The sequence below is a fragment of the Palaemon carinicauda genome, chromosome 30, assembly GCF_036898095.1.
Source record: "Palaemon carinicauda isolate YSFRI2023 chromosome 30, ASM3689809v2, whole genome shotgun sequence".
Taxonomy (NCBI): domain Eukaryota; kingdom Metazoa; phylum Arthropoda; class Malacostraca; order Decapoda; family Palaemonidae; genus Palaemon; species Palaemon carinicauda.
The window spans coordinates 24,922,627-24,928,978 of record NC_090754.1 but is presented as its reverse complement, the minus strand read 5'-3'; positions in this window follow the sequence as shown (position 1 = coordinate 24,928,978).

Below are 6,352 nucleotides of genomic sequence, written 5' to 3'. Positions count from 1 at the left end.
TGTTCCAAGAAGAGCTGGAAGATGGTGAATTTCTTCCAGCTGAAGAAACTTTCCAGGATGAACTGGAAGATGAAATTGATCTTCCTGCTGAAGAAAAGGTCCAGGATGAACTGGAAGAGGAAATTGATCTTCCAGCTGAAGGAGTGTTCCAAGAAGAGCTGGAAGATGGTGAATTTCTTCCAGCTGAAGGAGTGTTCCAAGAAGAGCTGGAAGATGGCGAATTTCTTCCAGGTGGAGAAACTTTCCAGGATGAAATGGAAGAGGAAATCGATCTTCCAGCTGAAGGAGTGTTCCAAGATGAACTGGAAGAGGAAATCGAACTTCCAACTGAAGGAGTGTTCCAAGAAAAGCTGGAAGATGGTGAATTTCTTCCAGTTGAAGAAACTTTCCAGGAAGAACTGGAAGAGGAAATCGATCTTCTTGCTGAGGAAGAGGTCCAGGATGAACTGGAAGATAAAATCGATCTTCCAGTGGAAGAACAGCTAAGTGAGCCGGGTCTTCCTCAAAGACTAGAAGAAGAGCATGTAGATGAAGAGAAGGAGGAGAAGGAGGAAGAAGAGAAAGTTCTTGCTCTTGAAGAACATTGGTCTGAAGATGATTCAAAGGCAGATAGAAGTGATAAAAAACTCTCAAAGAAAAAGAGGAGTAATAAAAAACTATCAAAGAGTGAGAGGAGGAAAAGGGAGCTCTCAAAGGCAGAAAGAAAAAATAGTAATCTCTCAAAGGAGCAGAGCAGTAATGAAGAGTTCTCAGAGGAAGAGGAGAGATTGGATTCTGATATATATGAAGTTCATGTTCATAATCACTACAGTGTGTTGTCCGATAAAGATGATATGGACAGAAGTCCCTTGAAGAAGTCGTCTCATAAATCAGAAAGGAAGAAGGAAAATAAGAAGAAAAGAGGAAGACGTAATAGAAACTGTAAAAAAAAAATAAAAGCCCCAAAAAACAAAAAACAAAAACTGAAAAAACAAAAAAAATAATAAAATGCTAAAAAAAATACAAATTGGAAAATTAAAAAAAAAAAGGTGGAGTGTTTTTTGTGAAAAAGTAGTTTAAGTTCACTAATTGGAAGAAAAAAAATAATAAAATGCTAAAAAAAATCTAAAAAAAATACAAATTGGTAAATTAAAAAAAAAAAAAGTGGAGTATTTTTGTGAAAAAGTAGTTTAAGTTCACTAATAGGAAAAAAAAATTCAGGATGTTTAGAATAACTGCCCACCTCAATGGATTTGTGGCTAAACCCCTCAGCTTAAATGGTGCTTGGACTAACTGAAAAGGGTGGCTCTGCAGAGGGAAGAAACCTGGCTGAGTTTAGTATGCTATGTACCTTGATGGGGTGTACAGGACCTTTGTCAAGTGTACAAATGGTCGGATATCTAGATCTATTCTTTCGGATACCAACCTTCGGGTGGTTCTGGGGGAATAATCTAGAAGACCGGCTCTGCAGAGGGATGAAGCTGGGATTCTTCTAGTATGCAGTCTTGTCCTTATAGGTTGGCCCAAGATAGTTCAGCTGGGGAAGGAAGTTGCATCTCTAGTGAGGTGCTCATCCAATGGCTGCAGATGGAGGACTGGGAGCAGAGACAGTTATGGTCCTAAGGATGCTAGGCTTAATTGCCTGCCCTGGAGAAGCTTGACTTAATTGTCTGGCTTCATGCTGCTTGGGTTGAAGGTTTGGCTTAATTGCCTGCCCTAGAGAAGCTTGACTTAATTGCCTGCCCTAGAGAAGCTTGACTTAATTGCCTGGCTTCATGCTGCTTGAATTAAAGGTTTGGCTTAATTGCCTTGCCTAAAGAAGCTTGGCTTAATTGTCTGGCTTCATGCTTTTTGGGTTGAAGGCTTGGCTTAATTGCCTGGTCTAGAGAAGCTTGGCTTAATTGTCTGGCTTCAGGCTTCTTGGATTGAAGGCTTGGCTAATTGCCTGGTCTAGAGAAGCTTGGCTTAATTGTCTGGCTTCATGCTTTTTGGATTGAAGGCTTGGCTTGATTGCCTGGCCTAGAGAAGCTTGGCTTAATTGTCTGGCTTCATGCTGCTTGGATTAAAGGCTTGGCTTGATTGCCTGGCCTAGAGAAGCTTGGCTTAATTGTCTGGCTTCATGCTGCTTGGATTAAAGGCTTGGCTTGATTGCCTGGCCTAGAGAAGCTTGGCTTAATTGTCTGGCTTCATGCTGCTTGGATTAAAGGCTTGGCTTGATTGCCTGGCCTAGAGAAGCTTGGCTTAATTGTCTGCCTTCATGCTGCTTGGATTAAAGGCTTGGCTTGATTGCCTGGCCTAGAGAAGCTTGGCTTAATTGTCTGGCTTCATGCTGCTTGGATTAAAGGCTTGGCTTAATTGCCTGGCCTAGAGAAGCTTGGCTTAATTGTCTGGCTTCATGCTGCTTGGATTAAAGGCTTGGCTTAATTGCCTGGCCTAGAGAAGCTTGGCTTAATTGTCTGGCTTCATGCTTTTTGGATTGAAGGCTTGGCTTAATTGCCTGGTCTAGAGAAGCTTGGCTCAATTGTCTGGCTTCAGGCTTTTTGGATTGAAGACTTGGCTTAATTGCCTGGCCCAGAGAAGCTTGGCTCAATTGTCTGGCTTCAGGCTTTTTGGATTAAAGGCTTGGCTTAATTGCCTGGTCTAGAGAAGCTTGGCTCCATTGTCTGGCTTCATGCTGCTTGGATTAAAGGCTTGGCTTAATTGCCTGGCCTAAAGAGGCTTGGCTCAATTGTGTGGCTTCATGCTGCTTGGATTAAAGGCTTGGCTTAATTGCCTGGTCTAGAGAAGCTTGGCTTAATTATCTGGCTTCATGCTGCTTGGATTAAAGGCTTGGCTTAATTGCCTGATCTAGAGAAGCTTGGCTCAATTGTCTGGCTTCAGGCTTTTTGGATTGAAGGCTTGGCTTAATTGCCTGGTCTAGAGAAGCTTTGCTCAATTGTCTGGCTTCAGGCTTTTTGGATTGAAGGCTTGGCTTAATTGCCTGGCCTAGAGAAGCTTGGCTCAATTGTCTGGCTTCAGGCTGCTTGGATTGAAGGCTTGGCTTAATTGCCTGGCCTAGAGAAGCTTGGCTCAATTGTCTGGCTTCAGGCTGCTTGGATTGAAGGCTTGGCTTAATTGCCTGGCCTAGAGAAGCTTGGCTCAATTGTCTGGCTTCATGCTGCTTGGATTGAAGGCTTGGCTTAATTGCCTGGCCTAGAGAAGCTTGGCTCAATTGTCTGGCTTCATGCTGCTTGGATTGAAGGCTTGGCTTAATTGCCTGGCCTAGAGAAGCTTGGCTCAATTGTCTGGTTTCATGCTGCTTGGATTGAAGGCTTGGCTTAATTGCCTGGCCTAGAGAAGCTTGGCTCAATTGTCTGGCTTCATGCTGCTTGGATTAAAGGCTTGGCTTAATTGCCTGGTCTAGAGAAGCTTGGCTCAATTGTCTAGTTTCATGCTTTTTGGATTGAAGGCTTGGCTTAATTGCCTGGTCTAGAGAAGCTTGGCTTAATTGTCTGGCTTCATGCTGCTTGGATTAACGGCTTGGCTTAATTGCCTGGTCTAGAGAAGCTTGGCTTAATTGTCTGGCTTCAGGCTTTTTGGTTTAAAGGCTTGGCTTAATTGCCTGGTCTAGAGAAGCTTGGCTTAATTGTCTGGCTTCAGGCTTTTGGGATTGAAGGCTTGGCTTAATTGCCTGGCCTAGAGAAGCTTGGCTTAATTGTCTGGCTTCATGCTGCTTGGGATTGAAGGCTTGGCTTAATTGCCTGGCCTAGAGAAGCTTGGCTTAATTGTCTGGCTTCATGCTGCTTGGATTAAAGGCTTGGCTTAATTGCCTGGCCTAGAGAAGCTTGGCTTAATTGTCTGGCTTCATGCTGCTTGGATTAAAGGCTTGGCTTAATTGCTTGGCCTAGAGAAGCTTGGCTTAATTGTCTGGCTTCATGCTTTTTGGATTGAAGGCTTGGCTTAATTGCCTGGTCTAGAGAAGCTTGGCTTAATTGTCTGGCTTCAGGCTTTTTGGATTGAAGACTTGGCTTAATTGCCTGGTCTAGAGAAGCTTGGCTTAATTGTCTAGCTTCATGCTGCTTGGCTTAATTGCCTGGTCTAGAGAAGCTTGGCTTAATTGTCTAGCTTCATGCTTTTTGGATTAAAGGCTTGGCTTAATTGCCTGGTCTAGAGAAGCTTGGCTTAATTGTCTAGCTTCATGCTTTTTGGATTAAAGGCTTGGCTTAATTGCCTGGTCTAGAGAAGCTTGGCTTAATTGTCTAGCTTCATGCTGCTTGGCTTAATTGCCTGGTCTAGAGAAGCTTGGCTTAATTGTCTGGCTTCATGCTTTTTGGATTAAAGGCTTGGCTTAATTGCCTGGTCTAGAGAAGCTTGGCTTAATTGTCTGGCTTCATGTTTTTTGGATTAAAGGCTTGGCTTAATTGCCTGGTCTAGAGAAACTTGGCCCAATTGTCTGGCTTCATGCTTTTTGGATTGAAGGCTTGGCTTAATTGCCTGGTCTAGAGAAGCTTGGCTTAATTGTCTAGCTTCATGCTGCTTGGATTAAAGGCTTGGCTTAATTGCCTGGTCTAGAGAAGCTTGGCTTAATTGTCTAGCTTCATGCTGCTTGGATTAAAGGCTTGGCTTAATTGCCTGGTCTAGAGAAGTTTGGCTTAATTGTCTGGCTTCGTGCTTTTTGGATTAAAGGCTTGGCTTAATTGCCTGGTCTAGAGAAGCTTGGCTTAATTGTCTGGCTTCATGCTTTTTGGATTGAAGGCTTGGCTTAATTGCCTGGTCTAGAGAAGCTTGGCTTAATTCTCTAGCTTCATGCTGCTTGGATTAAAGGCTTGGCTTAATTGCTTGGTCTAGAGAAGCTTGGCTTAATTGTCTGGCTTCATGCTTTTTGGGTTGAAGGCTTGGCTTAATTGCCTGGTCTAGAGAAGCTTGGCTCAATTGTCTGGCTTCAGGCTTTTTGGATTGAAGGCTTGGCTTAATTGCCTGGTCTAGAGAAGCTTGGCTCAATTGTCTGGCTTCAGGCTTTTTGGATTGAAGGCTTGGCTTAATTGCCTGGTCTAGAGAAGCTTGGCTCAATTGTCTGGCTTCATGTTTTTTGGATTAAAGGCTTGGCTTAATTGCCTGGTCTAGAGAAACTTGGCTCAATTGTCTGGCTTCATGCTTTTTGGGTTGAAGGCTTGGCTTAATTGCCTGGTCTAGAGAAGCTTGGCTTAATTGTCTAGCTTCATGCTGCTTGGATTAAAGGCTTGGCTTAATTGCCTGGTCTAGAGAAGCTTGGCTTAATTGTCTAGCTTCATGCTGCTTGGATTAAAGGCTTGGCTTAATTGCCTGGTCTAGAGAAGTTTGGCTTAATTGTCTGGCTTCGTGCTTTTTGGATTAAAGGCTTGGCTTAATTGCCTGGTCTAGAGAAGCTTGGCTTAATTGTCTGGCTTCATGCTTTTTGGATTGAAGGCTTGGCTTAATTGCCTGGTCTAGAGAAGCTTGGCTTAATTCTCTAGCTTCATGCTGCTTGGATTAAAGGCTTGGCTTAATTGCTTGGTCTAGAGAAGCTTGGCTTAATTGTCTGGCTTCATGCTTTTTGGGTTGAAGGCTTGGCTTAATTGCCTGGTCTAGAGAAGCTTGGCTCAATTGTCTGGCTTCAGGCTTTTTGGATTGAAGGCTTGGCTTAATTGCCTGGTCTAGAGAAGCTTGGCTTAATTGTCTGGCTTCATGCTTTTTGGATTAAAGGCTTGGCTTAATTGCCTGGCCTAGAGAAGCTTGGCTCAATTGTCTGGCTTCATGCTTTTTGGATTTAAGGTTTGGCTTAATTGCCTGGTCTAGAGAAGCTTAGCTCAATTGTCTGGCTTCATGCTGCTTGGATTAAAGGCTTGGCTTAATTGCCTGGTCTGGAGAAGCTTGGCTTAATTGTCTGGCTTCATGCTTTTTGGATTAAAGGCTTGGCTTAATTGCCTGGTCTAGAGAAGCTTGGCTTAATTGTCTGGCTTCATGCTTTTTGGATTAAAGGCTTGGCTTAATTGCCTGGTCTAGAGAAGCTTGGCTTAATTTTCTGGCTTCAGGCTTTTTGGATTAAAGGCTTGGCTTAATTGCCTGGTCTAGAGAAGCTTGGCTTAATTGTCTGGCTTCAGGCTTTTTGGATTGAAGGCTTGGCTTAATTGCCTGGTCTAGAGAAGCTTGGCTTAATTGTCTGGCTTCAGGCTTTTTGGATTGAAGGCTTGGCTTAATTGCCTGGTCTAGAGAAGCTTGGCTCAATTGTCTGGCTTCATGCTGCTTGGATTAAAGGCTTGGCTTAATTGCCTGGTCTAGAGAAGCTTTGCTCAATTGTCTGGCTTCAGGCTTTTTGGATTGAAGGCTTGGCTTAATTGCCTGGTCTAGAGAAGCTTGGCTCAATTGTCTGGCTTCA